Below are 23,728 nucleotides of genomic sequence, written 5' to 3' on the forward strand. Positions count from 1 at the left end.
AAACTCAATATTGAAGACTTTCTTGTATCTGTCTGGGAACGACTGCCTATTATATCGGGGTTTATATCATAAACATGTTATTAAAACTTGGCAAGTAAATGTTTTTTTGTTTGTTTCGTTTTGGAAAGGAACATCCTAGATATCTGTAACACAATTTACAACAACAATAAAAATGCATCTTATTCATGAGACATTAATTTGCCATTGTTTCCTTACAATAATAAAACGCATGTAAAATGAATAATTTAAGTCATTATTGAATAAACTATTTTAGAGACCACCAGACATATACTCACGCACAAAAAGAGCAAGTCTTCAAGAATCTTTATTGGAAGAAAATGAATATATGTAAGAAATAATAAAAAGAAATAACAAAATAACAACAACAACAAATACAAGACATGTCAATGCCAAAATGTATCAGACAATCCAGCACTACCATGTCTTTGACATCATTTGCTCCTACTTTTATATTTTCAGCCATTTAATAAATTAACATTTCATTAAGTTGCTCATGTCTATAAAAGCAATTGATATAGCTTCAAATTTAAAAAAAGAATATTCGTTTATTTACTACCATCAGCGATGAAAAATAATAGCACAAGGACACACTTTTACCAAGATAATGAAGACACAGAAGCGGGGATATTAGATTTCCATTACTTCCATTCATGTGTTAATTCTTCTCCTTTCTCCTGTAGAAGACATTGATTTGTACCATTCTGGATATTAGGTTATATGAATATAAACAAGAAAAAGTTTGACACACTTGGTAAAAAAATGACACATTTATTTAGAAGCTTTTTTGTTTTTATTGAAAAACAGAATAAATTGTTTTGTGACGAAAAAGTAATGTTGCTTTGTTCATTTCTTCAAATGACTGTACGTTGTCCAGTAAAAAAGTTAATGGACGGTCGATGGTTCTACCCCGGCTTTTGCTATCAACTACAAAGGTGCATGTAGCCGCGGGTGATTTTGGACATGCAGCAACTGTAATGATTCAGTGTAAAAGCATATTTAAGGAGACGCTTTCTGATCTTCACGAAATCAACTGGATAATAGATCTAGCAAACCAAAATGTTTCAATTACTTTTTTATCTCGAGAAGGGCATCTCTGACTTAAAAAATGAACACTTCCTGATGTAAAAAGGAAGAAACAGTTTTGTCTTTTGATCTTTTTTTATCTGTAATGACAAAATAATAAGGAATATTCTGTAGATATATTACGTAAATGTAACAAATCACCGATTAGACTTACTCTTACACTTCAGGCTGGTCTCCCGAAAGTGTTGCTCAAGCTATAAATGAGGATGCCCGATGATTTGCGTCCTCAAAAAAAAACGTCAACTCGGTGCATTTCATAAATGAAAAACTTGCTTTCAAGATGAAATAATTTTGCCTTTAAAATTCATACGCTAGTATAATAAATAGTAACGGATAAAACGACAAAGAATTTATTCATTCAAAATTTTAACAATTTCTACATTTTTTATGGAAGATATGAAAGTAAAAAATCGAACATCTGATCTGTTTTATGGTATTCAAGAACTCCATATTTTTAATGCGATGATAAAAATTTCTGGAAATGAGTACGTCATATCTTAATGCTATATTAGTCATTTGAGTTTCGAAAACGTCCGAAAGGACGGAAAGGACGAATTCCATTTAAACTAACTTTTGAATAAATGCTGTGCAACGACTAGTTATATATGTAAAGAAAAATAACAATAATTCAACATTCCATCAAACTTCATAACGCACAAGGACAGGTTGTCACATTCGATTTCAATATCTTTAATAAAACAAATATGTTGCACTTCGTGAATTACACATGGGACTTTTCTTTGAAATAATGTAAACACAATTTACGATGTCAATCGTTTTAGCTTTATTTTATGTGATCATATACAAACATATGGAATTGCTCTGGCGAGATATATAACCAGTTTCGAATATTACATAATGCAATTAAAACTGTCAATTGTGAGCTGTATGAAATTTCTTCAAAATATGGTTTTATTATTAATAACGATAAAATGTAATTACATAATGTTTTATGCAACATCTATTGAACGAAATAATAGTAACGTCAAGTAATTTAAAGTAATTCAAGGTAATTTAATGTACATAGTATTCAATTAAATAGTTTATATTGATACAGCAAGGAAAACAGTTAATTTTCGTTATTCTCGCGGTATAGTGTTTAAAGCAGCAATTTATTGTAAACGAGATGAATTAACTCATCCAAATTGCACGAATCTTTCTTATTTTGTTATAAATGTTATATATTCATGACATGAATTAATTTACAAAGTGTAACATTTTTCCAAGAAACTAAATATTGTCAATAATATATCTGCCAATCGAACAATATAGCAGAAAATAGAAAGTGTAATTATAATGTGCCTGTTATGCTTTTAAGATGATGAATAAGGTGTTGTGTTGCTTAATGTTATTGTTTTTTGACAAAATTATATAGTTTTACTTGAAAAGTCTCACTTGTTTAACATTAAAAGTTACAACTTGCATGTTGTAATCATTTCATATTATTTACAAAAAAAAACAACCTTTACTTGATAGTACCCATTGAAGGAAGGGAGGTATAACTTATATTGACTTAAACATATCTACATTTCTAGTAATGCAACACACAATATTAAATAATCGATCATGAATATAACTTATATGATTTTATTTTAAAAAATGGATAGCTAAGATACATACATTACTTAAACTATCTTGTAGGGGCGTCCGTGGCCGATAGTTAAGGTCGTTGACTTCAAACCACTTGCCCCTCATCGCTGTGGGTTTAAATCCCGACAGGGACTTTGAATTCTTTTATGTGAGGAAGCTATCCAGCTAGCTTACGGAACGTCGGTGGTTCTACTCAGGTGCCTGTTCGTGCCTGAAATAATGCACGGATGGGCACCTGAGGTCTTCCTCCACCTGTAAAGCTGGAACGTCGCCAAATGACCTATATTGTGTCGGTGTGACGTAAAACCCAAAACAAAAAACAAAAAAAATAACTATCTTGTCTACTTCCATTTATCCGTTCAGTGGATAACGGTCACATTAATAACACATGTAAATGTTTCTTGTTTAATCTATAAAAAGATCAAATAAAAGGTCATAGTAGGGAACTATCGATTAGGAAATATCATTAAATGAGAGTATGTTATAGAAATGAGTGCAACCTAAACAAAGGTTAATAGATTTCATAAAATAAAATGCTTCATCTTCAACATTTGCAGGATCGTTATTGCTTACGTAACTTGCATTTCCCAGTATCATCCATATACATGTTTAATCAAATAGAGCTTGTAACATTTTCAATTTTGTTGTTTTGGGCTTTCTTTATAGATTCTATTTCACTCTATTTCTAGACTGTATTATAACACATTCAAACGCATGAGATTTTTCTTGTTTTTTGATAAGCCAGATTAACAAGATATCCTTTGTTTACCGATTTATGAGTTCATTTGATAAAGCAATGGTTAAGAGAAGAAACAATTTGAAAACATATATGACAATTCAAAATTGTCAGTGTAAGTGCTTCCTACAGGTGATACATGTAGCTAACATTTCAAGAAAATAATTAAACACGCCATGTATGCGACAATATTAATTAATCTATTGAACATATTTATAGTATAAAATGCACGTTAAAAAGACATATCCGACATTGTAAGCAAAAGCTTTTGTAGGGTGCATACACAATTTCCCCGGCCAATTTGGCCTACACATGAAACCAACCTGTACCTTTTGCTGCAAAACAAGTTCATAAGATAAGACATATGGCTATAGTTTGATACATAATTGGTGGTAATGATTGTGTCTTTAATGTGACATATTTATTGCAAGAAACAAAACGCATGTATACTCACAAACACAAATTGAAACTATCATCGGAATCAATAAAATCTCATAACAGAACTTAAATATACTTTATATACATTCCATAAGTATTGTTATCATAACACCGCCATGTGACCATTATTTGTGACAGTTTATGTGAAAATTAACTATACTGATTTTATCAATTGTGTTTAACGTATAACTCTGTGCTGCCACTTATATGCATTTTTAAATGATAAGTGTTATATGTCTGCTTTGCACTTTTGAAAGTTAAGTGAATCTAGTTTAGTTGTAAACCATCTTTGCTTTAGCGACAAGGCGCCGAATCAAATGCCTGCAACCGATCTTCTATGTTATTTGTAACTCATTTTTAGAATGAAAAGACATAAAGACACTGGAATCGACTTAAACCGACTCTCATTTATCTCTAATACCAAATTTGACTAGTTATAATTTTTTTTATACATTTAGTCTATATAAATAAGAAGATCATGATATTGCCATGCATTTCGCGACTTAAGCTTTTTGACCTATACGTATTTTAGTTATTGGAAAGTGCGTTATAATCTACAGCAGCAATGAACACGAGTTTGCAATACAAATTATTACAATTTCTTAAGTTGTCATTCATATCTTCTGCAACAATTATCTTTCTCTGTACGCTCTTCCAATACTGGAACTATTCTGCCTGTCAGATCAGTGTCACTTGATTCGTTTGTGATTAATGGAATATTTTGAATAATTTTGCTTCATATCTAACGGAATTAGAAGAAATACACATTTGGCTAAACAAGTAAGAAGAAGTATTTCATAAATCATGTTCATGGCCAATGTTTTAACTATATACTGTTATAATATTATGATCTTATTTCACAATAATTATGATATTAAACGATAATTTGTTCTTCTGTTGTAATATTACAGAGCCGCCATAATATAAATTTATATTATATCAGATTTTGTTTCATTGATTTAATTGATAAGAAACTTCGCAACCAAAATTATATTGTTTGTTAACTCCTACGGGAATGATTCATATAACTGATTGAAGAGGCATTTTCTAATTTATCTTTATTTTAAAAGGTGTAAATGATCCATTATTTCTCATTGTTTTAATTCTAAAATGTATGATTAAGTTTATTGGTTTGTTTGTTTGTTTATTTATTTCTATCTTATTTTTTATACTCCCCGAAGGATTAGCATAAAGTCGCCGCTTTTGTATGTCTGTCTGTCCGTCCGTCTGCTCAACACCCGCTATTCTTGTCAGGCACATAACTTTAAAACTCTAAGAGATATCAAAATAATGCTTTGTTGGTAGATAGGTCTTATTAGGTAGAAGTGCAGTGCAAAGAAACCTTAACTTTGTCTTGCTTAATTTTGAAGTTATTGCCCTTTGCTCATGTTTACACTTTTAACGTTGTCCGGGATATAACTCTAAAACTATAAGAGATATAAACATGAAACTTTTAGGTAGATATATCTTATTAAGTAGAGGTGTAGTGCAAAAGACCAATAATTCCGCCTTATCTAATTTGGGTTTTATTGTCCTCTGGTCATTTTTACTCTTTGAATATTGTCCAGGACATAGTTCTGAATGTATAAAAGATGTGAACAAGACACCTTGTAGGTAGATAGAACTCATTTTGTAGATGTGCAGTGCAAAATAACCATAACTCTTTCTTGCCAAATTTTTGGGTTATTGCCTATTGTTCATTTTTACACTTTGAACTTTGTCCGGCACATAACTCTGATACTACAAGAGGTAAACTTTTCTGTTTATAAAACCAATTAGGGGAGTTCAACCGGCTCTTGTTATATTAATATTATTATAATTATTATTATTATTATTATTATTATAATTTATTATTATTATTATTATAATTATTATCATCATTACTATTATTATAGTATTCTTAAAGTATTCTTATTATTATTTTTCTTATTCTTATAATCATTATTATTATTATTAATATTTTTCATGTTTCAAGAAAAGGCTTATTCATTGATTGCAAACTATTAAGCTATTATACAAAAGCTTTAATTACGTGAGTGCAATATGTCAGATCATTCACTTTGTCTGTTTTCCAAGACAATTTACCTTTATCGTTCAACGTGACTAAAACAAGTAAGCATTGCAACGGTTTATACTCCAAACAGGCTCAAAATCGATCAAAATTTATTTTCAATTTAACTTTTGAGTATTATTCTTTTAATCATTTGATTTGTTTTGTTGCAAATTGTTCCATTTTAGGTGCATGGCAATGTCTCTGCAATAATTTCGAATCATGTTAACATTTATTTCGCCAAGCAATTCATTTTTCAAAATCAGCGTCTTTTTTAAAATGTTTAAAATTTCGTCAAAATAGTCAGTCTACCTCAATACACAGCTAAGAAGTAGTAAAGATAATTGATTTTTAGAATAAAATGTGTTTCATTACGGCCATAGTGCTTAGCGCTTTGAGCACATAGGAAAGTCTTTCCAATATAATGAGGTCACAGAATCGAGAGTATTAGATTTCAATTCATGTGTGAACTTATCTGTTCATTTGTAGAAGACGTTAGTAATTGTATTTCAGATACATGGTAAATTAAATATGAATATGTCATAAAAAGAATCGACATTTTCTAAACACAAAACATTGCAAATCGTATGAACCTATGGATCCATTTTCGACTTGAGTGTTGAACTTATCCGAAGTGTACATTATAATTATTGTGTTAAGAATAGAAACGAAACAAATTTGATCTTGCCGCAGTCTGTCTAGAACCAGTAAATTATTAGATTATTGTTCTGTAAATATCAGAGGACAATGAGAGAAATAACGAATTAATGAATTATATATGTTACAGGTTGAATAGCCTGACTGTTGTTATGCTTATTATAAGGTGAAAACATAGCGCTATATTTGACATATGTAGTGATTAGAAAAGTATGTTTAAAAAGCGTGTGTGCCTAAGTGTTTCATTTCCGGATCGTAGACTTATGATTTCATTTGTCACCAATTTTATAAAGAAATATATCAGTTTAATGTTTAGAAATGTATGCAACCGTCTAAATACAATAGCAAAATATTCATAAATGCTTGCCCTTATATATACAAATAGTTACTGTAACTTTACTACCGGTTATTTTGTAAACAGTCGCTGCAAATGAAGTATTAATCTGTAATATTCATCAAATTAGGCTTTAAATATAGAAGTAACTATAAAACATATCTAAATAATTTTATTTCTAACATATATAATGTCTGCATGGGACGCACATGAAACATATCAAATATTCATATGGTATGCATATCTTAAATCTTTAAGTGAGTTTGTTTCAATTTTCAGTTTGATATATAGCATACCCACTCAAAACTAACAAATTGTATTTGACAAGAGTAATATTAAGTATGAATGATCATATTTCGATTGAAATAGCTGCACATCGAATGCTTTTTGTTGTTGTTTACTTTAAATCTTCATGTGATGCCTTTTAAAAATAAAATTCTTAGCAACATGTGATATTGCTTATGTTTAAGCACTCAGAAAAATAATTAAGTATTGTCCAAGTTTTGTGAAAATTCTAGTTCTTCATTTCCACTAGCTGTTTAATGACAGCAACCATGTCGTCTGCATCTACGAACAGCTGGGTATGTAACATATGAGTCATTCTATGTGTCAGATAAGAGACGCTGCAATTAAATTGATTGAATATGAAATTAAAGATAAATAATGTGACGCTTAAAATGTTAAAATGTGGAATAATTTAGAATAACAAACAATCAGAACTGACGTATGTTTTCATACAACTTATGTTTTCATACAAAAAATAAAATAAATAAGTACGCTATGATTCCGTTGCCTTATTTTCCCCAGTGATACTAGAACGTGTCCTTTTTATCATCAAAATCGGTTAAACATGTGGTTGCCTTGTTGGTTTAAATTCAGGTGTAAATTATGTTGACAGTCCATTTTTGTAATTATAATAGTCTCCTTTTCATTAATTCGATTAAGTTAGGTCAAAAATAGGGTGGGGAGTTGTACTTTGTAACTTTGTAATATCTCCCATCATATAGACAAGAAATGTAAACGAAATCCAGTAAGAAACGATAGAGACCGTATTTCCATTATTCAGGCGTATATGTTATAATGCATAATAAATCAATTCCTATGCAATATCTTTTGATAAATCTTCGTCAAAAGCTATAAATTGTTATTTACTTGTAAGATATAATGTGTTTTACTACAATTATTTCGCTAAAAGATAGAGAAGACATATTTTAAAGAAACAAAATGTCATCGAGATGATAAAAGTGCAGACAAGAATATATTGAATTTCTTTTCATGTATGAAATATATTTTATTCAGGGAAGGCATTGATTCTTACAACACAAAATAAGTAAGTTGCAAAGATAGCAAGTCGATACGTTTAGAAATGATATGCACTGTTATGGAAAAGCTAACTTTTAATAATTATAAAAGTTACTGTATAGTTTCTTTTACAATTCGTCTTTTATTTGTATCTCAAAGATCAAACCTGTCTTCATTATTTCTACACTTGTTTTCATGTCATTTATGATTAATTATAGGAAAATTGATAGTTGCATATGAATTACAGGCTGAGGCATATTCGCCTATAAGTAATTTTGATTTGTGACTAAAATACTCGTACGTATACTCGGAATATCAAAATATATGCTATAAATCCAGCGTATCTTTGTCTTGTAAATCATTCTCAAGGCAAACGGCACAACAGCTCTTGGCATTAAGTATTTTTCTGCATTGTTATAATGTCATAAATTCTAATTGTTTGCCAGATAAACATTTCAAAGAAGGATATACTTTCCTTTCACTTATAATTTCGATTGGTGTTTTGAACAAAGCGTAATTCCCCTTATCTTGAACGAATTGTCTCAACGACAAACATGGCATTCTATCACTGTCTGATATATCTTTCATATTCCCAGTCACGTTATCCCTGAAATGTCATTTTCCTGTTACCTGTCAAGCTCCAAGGAATTGAAAAATGAAAAGTGTACCATGCATTTTTGTCTTGAATTCTAACAACTAATTATTTGTCTTGAAATTTATAAAATTATATAAAAAACGGTATAATACCATATCATTGCAATTAACTTGTGTGTGTTTTTATTTCAATACGATATGTTTTGATTAAATATTAGTATTTTGATTATAAGCGAAATATTCTGTTATATGTTCATTTAGACATCGTATTTACTATTATTTGACATAATATTACAAACGCTTGATATCATTAAATATATTTACACGATATAAGTTGTATGTTGTTGTTTGTATTGTGCGTGCATTAAAAAAATATCAACGCTTGGTCTAATATAAAAATATTTCTTTAAGAACTGTTTAAGCATTACAAACACTTTCAAGATATAATTCACCCTCTATGTATGATGAATTACAAATAAGACATTTATCTCACTACGTTCAATTCTATTGCAAATTCTTGTCTTCATTTGATTCATTATACCGTCCAATTTTTTCCTTGTTAACTCCTTTGAAAGCCAGTTTCAACTTTGCAAAAGCATTTGTATGTTTAATTCGTATATTATCAAGATATGGGAAGTAATCGAACGGCGTCTTAAAAACATGAAGTACACAATTTCGGGCTTGTTGATACATTATGTAACCGTGACTCGATAAATCGATCAATAAAAATTTTATTTAATAAAAAAAAAAATTATTTGTTGTTTGTTTAAGTATATATGAACCACACATCATTATGATAAATCTGCATTAATATAACGATTCACAAGTATTATTACAACTTTCATGATGAGAACCGAGCTGTAAAAAGTGTATCAGCCGAAACTGTTGCAAAAACTGTTTCTGATAATACTCTAATAATATCGGAACTATTCTGCCTGTCTGATCAATGACACGTGATATGTATTTGATTAATGGAATATTGAAATATTATGTTCGCTTGATGCATTGCATACTATTTTATTAAGCAAAACTGTGACAGCATTCAAGTTTTGACATTCTTTTAAAGACAATGTCGTTGTTTTGTTTCTCTGAGAATTAGATCGTGATTCATGTGTGTTTTTATTATGTTTTGGCTTTAAGCATAATACAAAACATCTGAAATAAATCGGTCAATTAAACAACTCAAAATTTTAACTGAATCATAAACTCACCTTCCTGAATCTGCTTGCGAACGACTGCCAAGTACATCGGTGTTTACATCATAAAAGTGTTTTTTTAGAATTGGCAAGTAAATGAGTTTTTGTTTTGTTTTGATAACATTTAAATAATTGTTTGCTTTTATTATACTAATGTTTTGGCTATTTTCGGAGTCATGTTCTAAAAGAACATCCTAGATATCTCTAACACAATTTACAGCAGCAATAAAAATGCAGTCTAAATCAAAAGTTAACAAGCATGTTATATAAATAAAGTTACTTTGAATAACCTATACTAGATCGGAGGATCACCATGCATGTAAGTACTCAGGAGCAGAAAGAATGAATCTTCATGAATCCTCATTACAAGATATATGAAAATGTGAAAATATAAAAATAAACAACTAAAGACATGTCAATGAAAAATTATTTTAAACAACAACCATATACTACCATGTATCCGATTGATTTCGCTCCGACTTTCAGATTTTCAGTCTTTTAACAAATTGACAGTTTCATAAATAGTTTCAAAGGTTTATATGTACTCGTATGTATGTTATTATGCAATACACTCAGCAGCATATGAAATATATCTATAAAATCTAATTCTTCTTTTCAACAACTTTCGCTCGAAGATTTTCATAATTACTCTAATTACATAATATTATGAGATTAAGAAATTTTAAGAAGAGTATGCGTTTGTTTACTACCATCGGCGTTGAAGAATTATAGCACAAGGTAACACTCTTGCCAAGATAATGAAGGCACAGAAGTGGGAATATTATATTTCCATTACTTCCATTCATGTGTGAATTCTTCTCCTTTCTGCTATAGAAAACATTGATTTGTACCACTCTGGATATTAGGTTATGTGAATATGACCACGAAATAGATGAAACGCTTGTTGAAAAACTTGCAAACAGACATATTTATATAGCTCTTATTGTTTTCATTGAAAAACAGAAAATATTTTCTTACTGTAATGTGATGTTATTTAGAAACATCAATTAAAAGATAATTCCTGGCGAATAAGTAAGAATGCTAGTTTCTTCAAATCACTGTACGTTATCCAGCAAATGAGTTATTTGACGGTCGATGGTTCTACTAGGGCTTTGCTGTCGCATACAAAGGTACACGTAGCCACGGGTATTTGTGGGCATGCAGCAACTGCAATGATACAGTGCGAACACATATTAAAGGCATCTTTACTTTTAGGACACGCTTTCTTGTCTACACTGAATTAACTGGAGAAAAGATTTAACAAAACCAAATGCTTTAATTACATCTCAAGAATGGCATCTTTGACTTAAAAATGAACACTTCCGACTAACTCGTAATGTAAAGAGAAAGAATCAGACTGTTGTTTGGTTATTATCTGTGATGACAAAATAATAAGGAATATTATGTAGATACATTACGAACTTGAAATTATTAACGATCAGACATACTCTTGCACTTTCGATCGGTGTACCGTGTTTTGCACATGCTATAAATGGCAGACTCCCGACTTTTGTTCATGCTATAAATGGTGTCCGATGAGAAGCGTGCGGCACATTTCATCCATTAAAAACGTGCTTTGAAGATGACGTTATTTTGTCGCTTAGATTCATATGCTACTATAATAAATAGTAACGGATAAAATGACATTATATTATTCTCACCATTCAAAATATTATCCCTTTACCAATTGTTATGGAAGAATATGAATGAAAATATTTCCAACATCGTATTGGTTCTATGATATTATAGAATTTATCATAATTTCATATACTTAATGTGATGATGAAAATCTCCGGAAAATGTTTGTCACACCTTTATGCTATATTAGTCATTTGAGTTTTGAAAATGTCAGAAAATGACAGAAAGGAAAAGAATCCACATGAGTTTAATTTAAACTAGCTTTTGAATAAGTGTTTTTAACGACTTTTTTATATGTGACGCATAATAAAACTAACTTCATGCCTCACTCAGACAGGTTGTCACAATTAATTTCAATATCTTAAACAAAAACAAATATGTTGCACTTCGTGAATTACACATGGGACCGGGACTTTTCTAGAAAATCTGTTAACCACAATTTACGATGTCAATCGTTTAAGCTTTATTTTGTGTCAACATATACAAACACATGGAATTGGTCTGGTGTAGTAAATAACAAGCTTCGAATTTTACAAAATGCAATGAAAACTGTCAATTGTGAGCTGTATGAAATTTCTTTCAAATATGGTTTTATTATTAATGCATACAGATGAATTATGTTATTAGCAACATTATCAGAATGATATAGGTTATACACCAGGGACAGATATGCAGCAATAAGAAGTTAAAGGCAGTTTTGATAATGCACATTGTCGTGCAAAATATCTTATGCCAATTACATTAAATTTAAATATTCACCAAGTAAACATCATTTTTTAAGATTCCTACGTTACCTTAATGTGTCATGTGTGCTGATAACTATCCGATTAGTGGATTACGGTCACAACTTATTTTTATCACAAAAACACATGTAATTGTTTTTTTTAAAATATCCATGTCGCCTATATTGATTTTACCAATTGTGTTTAATAACCCTGTGCTGTAACTTAAATGTATCTTGTACAGGAATATTAACATATAATTATCTGCTTTTCACTATTGAAAGTTAAGCGAATCTAGTTTAGTTTAAACCCTTTTTGCTTTAGAGATAATGCGCTGAATATGCAAGCAATCGATCTACCATAATATGTCTTACTCATTTATGGAATGAAAGAAAAGCACAAAAAAAGAAAAACAGAAAAAAACAAGGAATCTACTCAAACTGACTCTCATTCATCTCTAAAAACAATTTTAACTGGTAACAGTATTATACTCAATAAACTTTTTCAACATAGATGATTATGATATTGACACGCATTTTCGCGACGCTAATGTTTTTTTTTTGTTTTACATAATTTTTATACATGTTCGTATTTTAGTTATTGAGGTGGCATTTGATTTGAATGTGCGCTAGAATCAACAGCAGTAATGAACACGATTTGCAATACAAATGATTACAATTTCTTACGTTGTCATTCATATCTTCTGCAACAATAATCTTTCAGTGTACTCTCTTCCAATAATGGAATTATTCTGTCTGTCAGATCAGTGTCACTTGATCATTTGATTCGTTGGTGATTAATGGAATATTTGTTATTTTTGTTTGCAAACTTACGAAAGATTTAGAAGAAGTATACATTTGCTAAACAAGTAAGAAGATATATTTCATACATCATGTTCATGATTAATAGTTTTTATATGCTTACTGTTATGAAATATTTTATTCTGATATTAATTTATAATAATTATGATTTAAAAAAGATAATTTGCCGCCAAGATATAGCCTGATATAATCAGATTTTGTTTCATTGATTAAATTGACACGAAACTTCGCAACCAAATTTATATTGTACGTTAGCTCATTTAGAAATGATCAATACATCTGATTGAAGAGGTATTTATTAATTTATTTATAGTTTTTAAGGTGTAAATGGTCCATTATTTCTTAAAGTTTTAATCCTATATTCATTACATATTAAGTTTATTTGTTTGTTTATTTTTATTTATTTCTATTTTATTTCATTATTTGTGTTTTGTATTTCAAGACAAGGCTTACTAATTGAATATAAACTGGTCAGTAATACAAAAAGCTTGCTTAAATAGACTCAATTAAGGATCTTTTAAAAGAAGATACTGGAATATTTTTTTAGATTCTTTTGAGACTTGCATACCATTTGTGTTTTGGTCTTGACTAATTACGTGTGCAATATGTCAGATCATTCACTCAATCTGTTTCCCCAGACATGCTTCTTTGATTGTCCAAAATGACAAAACAAGCAGAGCAGCGGTTTTCAAACAAATCGGGGTCAAAATCGTCCAAAAATCGATTTTCCATTTAACTTTGAGTATTATACTTTTAGTTATTTAATGTATTTTGTTGCGAATTGTTCTATTTTAAGTGCGTCACAACATATCTGCAATAATTTCGAATCATGTTATTATTTATTACGCCAAACAATTCTTTTTTCAACAACAGCTTCTTTAAAATGCGGTCAAAATAGTCAGACTATCTCAATGTAGAGCTTTGGAAGAAGTAAAAGTAATTGATTTTTAGAATAAAATGTGTTTCATTACGACGATAGTGCTTAACGCTTTAAGCACAGAGGAAAGTTTTTCTAATATAATGAGGACACAGAATCGAGAATACTAGATTTCCATTCATGTATGTACTTATCTGTTCATTTGTTGGTAATTGTACTTCAGTTATATGGTAATATAGATTTTGCATAAAAAGAAATGGCATTTTCTAAACATAAACTATTTCCAAATTGCATGAACCTACAGGATGTATCTTCAACTGGAGTGTTTAACTTATCCGAAGTGTCCATTATAATTATTGTGTTAAGAATAGAAAAGAAACAAATTTGGTTTTGCCACTGTCTGTCTAGAATTACTAAATTATTAGATTAGTTTTCTGTTAATATCAGAGGACAATGAGAGAAATAACGAATTAACAAATTATATATTACGGGTTGAATTACCCTACTAATGTCTTTTTAAATGTCAGGTGAAAATAAAGCACTACGTTTAACATACGTATGCTTTGATTGTTAGAGTATGTTTGAAAAACGTTTGCTTAATAGGTATAAGGACTCGACTGATGCTTTCAATTTCGGATCGCAGACTTATGATTTCACTCGCCACAAATTCAATATGAAATTATTTAATTCAAATTTATGCAACCGTCTAAGTACAATTACAAAATGTTCCTTAATGCAGCAGCAGTTGCCTTCATATACATACAAATAGTTATTGTAACTTTTCTACCGATTAATTTGTAAATATTCGCTGTAAATGAAGTATTACACTTCAATATTCAATAAATGGGACTTTCCATAAAGAAGTAAGTATAAAACATATCTAAACATATCATATTTCTAACATGTATTATGTCTGCATGGAACGCAATTGTTGATTAGAAAAAACAAAACACATCAAATATGCATATGGTATGCATATCTTAAATCTTTAAGTGAGCTTGTTGCAATCTTCTCATTTTTCTGCTTGATATATAACATACCCACTCAAAACTAACAAATTGTATATGACAATAGTAATATAAAGTATAAATGTTTATTACTTCATATTTTGATTGAAATAGCTGCACATCTAATATTTTTGTGTTGTTTTTTTATCATCATGTGAAGCCTTTTTAAAATAGAATTCTTAGCACCATTTGATATTGCTTAATAGGTGAAGAACAGAACAAGTTAAGCACTCAGAAAAATAAATAAGTAATGTCCAAGTTTTGCGAAATGACTAGTTTTTCAGCTGCTCAATGAAAACAACTGTATCGTTTGCATCTATGTACCCGCTTACGTTTGTGAAAAATGGGCAATTTTAAATGTCAGATAAGAGACTTTGAAATTAAATAGATTTAATATGAAATTAAAGATAAATAATGTGACGCTTAAAATGTGGAATAATTTAGCAAATTCAAATAATCAGAACTGACGTATGTTTTCATAAAATTCGAGACAGAAAACTATTGTATAATTGTTTATTTATCAAAAAACATATTGTTACAAGTACCTATTTCTACCATGAAAAAAGGAAAACAAACAACAACAACAAAGGAAAGCAAAACACAAAAAATGCTTGCCAAATAAAAATAAATAAGTACGGCTTATTTTCCCCATTAATACTTATACGTGTACTTTTTATTATCAAAATCGGTTAAACATGTGTAATTATAAAAGTCTACCTATCTTCATATTGATTAAGTTATGTCATAAATAGGGTGGGGTGGGGGTGGGTACTTTGTAACTTTGTAATATCTTACATCATATAGACAAGAAAAACAGTAAAAAAAGCGTATTGACCGTATTTCCATTATTCAGAAGAATATGTAACAATGCATGATAAATCAATTCCATTGCAATATATTTTGATAAATCTCCGTTAAAAGCTATAGGTTACAACTATCTTGTAATATATAATGTGTTTTATTACAGTTATATTGCTTAAAGATAGAGAAGAAATATTTCAAAGAAACAAAATGCTTGCAAGATGATAAAAGTGAAGACAAGAATATATTGAATTTCCTTTCATGTATGAAATATATTATATTCAGAAAAGGCATTGATTCGTACAACACAATAGAAGTAGGTTGCAAAGATAGCAAGTCAATACGTTTTGAAATAATATGCACTATTACGCAAAAGCTTTTAATCATTATAATAGTATAGTTTCTTTTACAAGTCGTCTTTTATTTGTATCTTCTGAAATCTGACAGCTTTTCTTTTGAACCATTAAACATCAATTTTATTCTTCTGTTCTATTTTACTGCAATATTGGATAATGCTTATTTAGATCAAATCCGTCTTTATTATTCCTACACTTGTCTTCATGTCGTTATGATTAATTAAAGGAAAGTTGATAGTTGCATATGAGTTACAAGCTGAGGCATATTCGCCTATAAACTATAAGTAATATTGATTTGTGACTAAAATACTCGTGAGTATACTCGGAATATCAAAATATATGCCATAAATCCAGCGTAGTTTTGTTTTGTAAAACATTTTCAAGGCAAAAAGCACAACAGCTCTTGGCATAAAGTATTCTTTTGCATTGTAATAATGTCATAAATTCTAATTATTTGCCAGATAAACATTTCAAAGAAGGATATACTTTTCTTTCACTTATAATTTCGATTGGTGTTTTGAACAAGGCGTAATCCCCCCTTATCCTTGAACGAATTATCTCAACGACAAACATGACATTCTATCACTGTCTGATATATCTTTCATATTCCCAGTCACGTTATCCGTTAAATGTCATTTTCCTGTTGCCTGTCAAGCTCCACGGAAGTGGAAAAAAAGGTGTACCATGCATTGTTGTCTTGAATCTTACAACTTATTATTTGTCTTGAAATTGATAAAACTATCTATACAAGGGTATAATACCGTATCAATATAATTTACTTGTATGTGTGTTTTTATTTTTCTAACGTATGTTTTGATTAATTAGTATTTTGAGTATAAGCGGGATATTCTGTAATATGTTCATTTAGACGTCGTATTTACTATAACTTGACATAATTTTACAAACGCTTGATATCATTAAATATATCTATACGATATAAGTTGTATGTTGTTGTTTGTATTGTGCGTGTATTAAAAAAAATCAACGCTTTGTCTAATATAAAAATATTTCTTTAAGAACTAATTAAGGATAGCAATTAAGCATTACAAACACTTTCAAGATATAATTCATCCTCTATGTATGATAATTTCCAAATAAGACATTTATCTCACTACGTTTAATTCTATGACAAATTCTGGCTTTCATTTGATTTATTATACTGTCCAGTTTTTCCTAGTTAATTCCTTGTAAAGCCAGTTTCAACTTTGCAAAAGCATTTCTATGTTTATTTCGCATATTATCAAGATATGGGAAGTAATCGAACGGCGTCTTAAAAACATGAAGTACACAAGTTCGGGCTTGTTGATACATTATGTTACCATGACTCAATAAATCGAGCAATAAAGATTTTATTTAATAAACAATTTAAATTTATATGTTGTTTTTAAGTATATATGAACCACACATCATTATGATAAATCTGCATTAATATAACGATTCACAAACATTATTACAACTTTCAAGATGAGAACAGAGTTGTCAAAAGTGTATCTGCCGAAACTGTTGCAAAAACTGTTTCTGAAAATACTCTTACTTTATCGGAACTATTCTGCCTGTCTGATCATTGACACGTGATTTGTATTTGATTAATGGAATATTGAAATATTATGTTCGCTTGATGCATTGCATACTATTTTATAAAGCAAAACTTGACAGCATTCAAGTTTTAACATTCTTTTAAAGACAATGTCGTTGTTTTGTTTCTCTGAGAATTAGATCGTGAATCATGTGTGTTCTTATTATTGTTTGGCTTGAAGCATAATACAAACAATCTGAAATAAATCGGTCAATTAAACAACTCAAAATTTTAACTGAATCATAAACACACTTTCCTGTATCTGTTTGCGAACGACTGCCAAGTACATCGGTGTTAACATCATAAAAATGTTATTAAGAATTGGCAAGTAAATGTGTTTTTGTTTTGTTTGATAACATTTAAATAACTGTTTGCTTTAATTATACTAATGTGTTGGCTATCTTTAGAGACATGTTCTAAAAGAACATCCTAGATATCTCTAACACAATTTACAGCAGCAATAAAAATGCAGTCTAAATCAATAGTTAACAAGCATGTAATATAAATGAAGTTAACTTTGAATAAACTGTAATAGATCGGAGAATCAACATGCATGTTCTCACGAGCAGAAAGAGTGAATCTTCATGAATCTTCATTACAAGATGTATGAAAATATGCAATAAAATATAAAACAACAGTTACTAAAGACATGTCAATGAAAAAATATATTAAACGATAACCATATACTACCATGTATCCGGTATGTTTTGCTCCGACTTTCATATTTTCAGTCATGTAATAAATTGACATTTTTTATATTTTTAAATAGTTTCAAAAGTTTATATGAATGTCTGTGTTTATGCAATATTCTCAGTCAGCAGCATATGAAACACATCTATAAAAGCTCATTCTTCTTTTCAACAACTTTCGCTGGAAGATTTTCATAATTACTCTAATTACGTAAATTATGAGATTAAGATGATTATGTCTTAAAAAAGCAAGTAGTACATTGTCAAATTTTAAGAAGAGTATGCGTTTATTTACTACCATCGATGTTGAAGAATTATAACACAAGGAAACACTCTTGCCAAGATAATGAAGGCACAGACGTGGGAATATTAGATTTTCATTACTTCCATTCATGTGTGAATTCTGCTCCTTTCTGCTGTAGAAGACATTGATTTGTACCACTCTGGATATTAGTTTTTTTGAATAGAACCAGAAAAGATGAAACACTTCGTGCACTGAAATATTCTTATAATGATAGTTCTTTTTTGTTTTAATTGCAAAACAGAATAGATTGTTTTGCGACGAATTAGTAAGGTTGCTTTTTGTCATTTCTTCAAATCACTGTACGTTGTCGATGGTTCTACTCCGGTTTTTACTGTCGCCTACAAAGTTGCACGTGGTCGCGTTTATTTGTGGACATGCAGCAACTGTAATGACACAGTGTGAAAGCATATAGGACATCTTAATTTCTTACCTACACGGAATTAACTGGAAAATAGATTTAGCACAGCCAAATGCTTCAATTACTTTTTTATCTCGAGAAAGGCATCTTTGACTTAAATAAGGAACACTCTCGACTTGCTCGTGATGTAAAGAGAAAGAAACAGTTTTGTCTATTGATTGTCTTTTCTTGTATATGATGACAAAAAGGAATATTATTAAGATATATTACGAACATGAAACATGAAATGATAAGACTCACTCTTACACTTAAGACCGGTCTCCCGTTAAGTTTGCTCAAGCTATAGAATAGGGTGCACCAGAAAACACGTCAACTTTGAGCATTTCATAAATGAAAAAAAAAACATGATTTCAAGATGACATAATTTGCCGAATACATGTAATACATTGTAACGGATGCAATTACTTTATATTATTTTCAACAGAAAAAAAATATGATTCATTCAAAATGTTTACTATTTCGCCATTTTTATGGAAGAATATGAACGAACTTATGTCCAACATCTAATCGGTTCTATGGTATTCAAGAACTTATCACAATGTCATATATTTTATGTGATGATAAAAATTTCTTGTAAAGCGTGTGTCACATCCTTATAGTATATTAGTCAATTGAATTTTGAACACGTCACAACTGACAGAAAGGACATATTTCATATGATTTTAATTTAAACTAACTTCTGAATAAATGTTGTTTAACGACCTTTTATATATTTAAAACATAGACTATAATCATTCAACTTTCCAACTTACTTCATGTCTCACAAGGACAGGTTGTCACATTCGATTTCAATATCTTTAATAAAACAAGTATGTTGCACTTCGTGTATTACATATAGGACCTTTCTAGGAAATAATGTTAACACTATTTACGATGTCAATCGTTTAAGCTTTATATTATGTGATCATATACAAACATATGGAATTACTCTGGCAAGATAAATAACCAGCTTCGAATACTATAAAATGCAATAAAAACTGTAAGTCGTGAAATGTATGAAATTTCTTTAAAATATGGTTTTATTATTAATGCATAAAGATTTGATTACAGTTAGACAAATTATGTAATTGGCAAAATTATCATATATAAATTATATGCCAAGGACTATGTGCAGCAATGATGAGAAGTTAAAGGAAGATTTGATAAAACACATTGTAATGCATATATTTAATGCAAATTAAGGTGAGTTTAATAATCACAAAAGGATCATTTAAAACAGAACGGTGACCGGTACCTAGGTATTTTGTTTATCAAATGTTTATAATTAACCAGATATATCTCATAAATAATCTTTTTATGTGAGATAAGACTTGTTGCAATTTATATTTTGTTTTATAGATATTGCATGACTTTATGTGCTAACATTGTATCGTTTATTTCAAAGCGCTTGTCACTTATTTTATGCTTTGTAATAGCACAGCGAAATATCACTGACAATAATTATCATTAATTGTATTAATAATTGTAATTCAGAGTAAATAAATGAATATTATATCAATTTATTATATATATTTTATATATTGGTATATTTTTTCTAACAGAATTTATTTACTTCGTGCAATAAGATATAAGATATAAATATTTGATTAGTGCTTTAAAATAACGATTAAATGTTAGCAAATTATGTTTAGTGCAACATCTATTAAACGAAATAATAGTAACGTCAAGTATTATTAAATGTATTAATTTAAAGTAATTTAGGGTAATTGAATGCATATAGTACTCAGATTAATATTATACAGAAAAAGAATAGTTTATTATCGTCATTTTCACGACAAAGTGTTTTATAAAAGCATTTCTGGATTTTTAATTGTTTTAAAGCAGCAATTACTAAGTAATTGTTATTGAGGTGAACGAACCTTTCCAACTCTCATGATCATATATTATTGTTTATATTATATATATTATGGTATATTTATGACACGAATGAATTAACAAAGTGTAACACTTTTCCAAGCAACTAAATATATTTTGAAATCAAAAGGAATAGCAGAAGAAAAATGTAATTGAGCCTGTTTTGCTTTTAAGATGATGCGTGTAAGGAGTTGTGTTGATTGGTATTGATATTTTGACAAGATTATATATTTTACCTGAAATGTCACACTTGCTTATTAATAACACAAAAAGTACAAGTTGCATGTTCTAATCATTTCATATTTTTTACAAAAATAACCTTTCCTTTGAAGTAAACATTCAAGGAAGTACAATTTATAATGATTTTAAAATGTCTACATTTCTAGTAATGCAATACACAATATCAAATATTTAATCTTGTTAAACCAGTACCTTTCACTGCAAAACATGTTCATAAGATGGGACAAATGCCCTACGTTTGATACATAATTGGTGGTATTGGTTGTATCTCTAATGTGACATATTTAAAGTAAATAATAAAACGGCCTGGAGAGAATATTGATAACCAAAATCACAGATTGGAACTATCACCGGAATCAATAAAATCTCAAAAAAAATTATACTTTTTATACACTCCAAAAATATTGTCACCATAACAACGCCATGTGAGAATAATTTATACAGTTAATGTGAACATAAACTATATTGATTTTACCAGTTGTGTTTAATAACTGTGCTACTAACTTAAATGCATTTCTTATGATAAGTTACATATTTCGATGTCTTATACCGTTTGTAACTAATTTGTTTTTGGAATGAAAATTAAAGAAAAAGGATAGGAAAAAACTCTCATTTATCTTTCAAAACAGTTTTAACTGGTAATACTTTTATACTCGATACACTTATTCAAAATAAGAAGTTTATGATATTGCCATGCATTACTGCGACTGAAGCTGTTTGTCCTATACGTATTTCTGTTATTGATTTGACATTTTTCGAAAGTGTGTTAGTATCAACAGCTGTAATGAACACGAGTTTGCAATACAAATTATTACAATTTCTTAAGTTGTCTTTCATATCTTACGCCACAATAATCTTTCAGTATACGCTCTTCCAATAATAGAACTATTCTGCATGTCAGATCAGTGTCACTTGATTCGTTGATGATTAATGGAATATGTGTTATTTTTGCTTGATATCTTATGGGTACCAATTTGGCTAAACAAGTAAGAAGATATAGTTCATAAATAATGTTCATGACCAATGTTTTAACTGTATACTGTTATAATATTATAATCTTATTTCACAATGATTATGATATTAAACAACATCTTTTTCTTCTATAATAATTATATTAATAAAGAGCCGTCTTAATAGATTGATATTATATCAGATTTTGTTTCATTGATTGAATTGACACGATACTTGCGACAAAATTTATATTGTATGTTAACTCATAAAGAAATGATCAATATTTCTGTTTTAGGATGTATTTCCTATTTTTGTTGAATAGTTTTGCAAGGTATAAAATTAATGATCCCATATCTCTTAAAGTGTAAATACTAAAATTTTTGTGATTTGTTTATTTGTTTGTTTGCTTGTTTGTTTGTAGTTTTTATTTTTATTATTATTATCTTTTAGTAGTAGTAGTAGTAGTAGTAGTAGTAGTAGTAGTAGTAGTAGCTGTGGTAGTGGTAGTAGTAGTAGTGGTAGTGGTAGTAGTGGTAGTAGTGGTAGTGGTAGTAGTAGTAGTGGTAGTAGTAGTAGTAGTAGTGGTAGTAGTAGTAGTGGTAGCAGTAGTAGTGGTAGTAGTAGTGGTGGTAGTGGTAGTAGTGGTGGTGGTAGTGGTAGTAGTGGTGGTAGTGATAGTAGTAGTGGCAGGTGGCAGTAGCAGAAGAAGTAGTTGATATAAAAGGACTCATTTGAGGCTTTTTGACATGAAGATACCGGTATCATTTTGTTAGACTTGTGTACCATTTGTCTTTGGTCTGAACTAATTACGTGCGTGTTATATGTCAATATGTCAGATTATTCACTCAGGCTGTTTTCTCTGCTAGGTCACTTTTATTGTATGTCCAAACTGACAAGAAAAGAGAGCATTGCAACGGTTTACACTCAAATCAGACTCAAAATAGAGTTAACATGTATCTATAATTTAATTCTGAGTATAATTCTTTTAATTATCTCATCCATTTTGTTGCAAATTGTTCCTCTTTAAGTGCATCACAACATTTCTGCAAAAAATTAAAATCATGTTAACATTTTTTTAGCCAAACAATTTTTTTCTCCAACATCGGCTTCTTTAGAAAGGAATTTAAAAGTCAGTAAAAATTGTAAGGATATCTCAATATATACCTAGAAGTAGTAAAGGTAATTGATTTTTAGAATACAATGTGTTTCATTACGACTATAGTGCTTAGCGCTTTGAGCACAGAGGAAATTCTTTACAATATAATGAGGGCACGGAATCGAGAATATTAGATTTTCATTCATGTGAGAACTTATTTGTTCATTTGTAGAAAACGTTGGTAATTGTACTTCAGATATATGGTAATATGAATATGGCACAAAAAAGAATCTGCATTTTCTTAACATAAAACATTGCAAATCGGATGAACCTAACGGAGCCATCTACAACTTGAGTGTTGACCATATCAAAATTAT

The sequence above is a fragment of the Ruditapes philippinarum genome, unplaced genomic scaffold (genome assembly GCF_026571515.1).
Source record: "Ruditapes philippinarum isolate M1 unplaced genomic scaffold, ASM2657151v2 ctg3049_1_1_1_1, whole genome shotgun sequence".
NCBI classification, from domain to species: domain Eukaryota; kingdom Metazoa; phylum Mollusca; class Bivalvia; order Venerida; family Veneridae; genus Ruditapes; species Ruditapes philippinarum.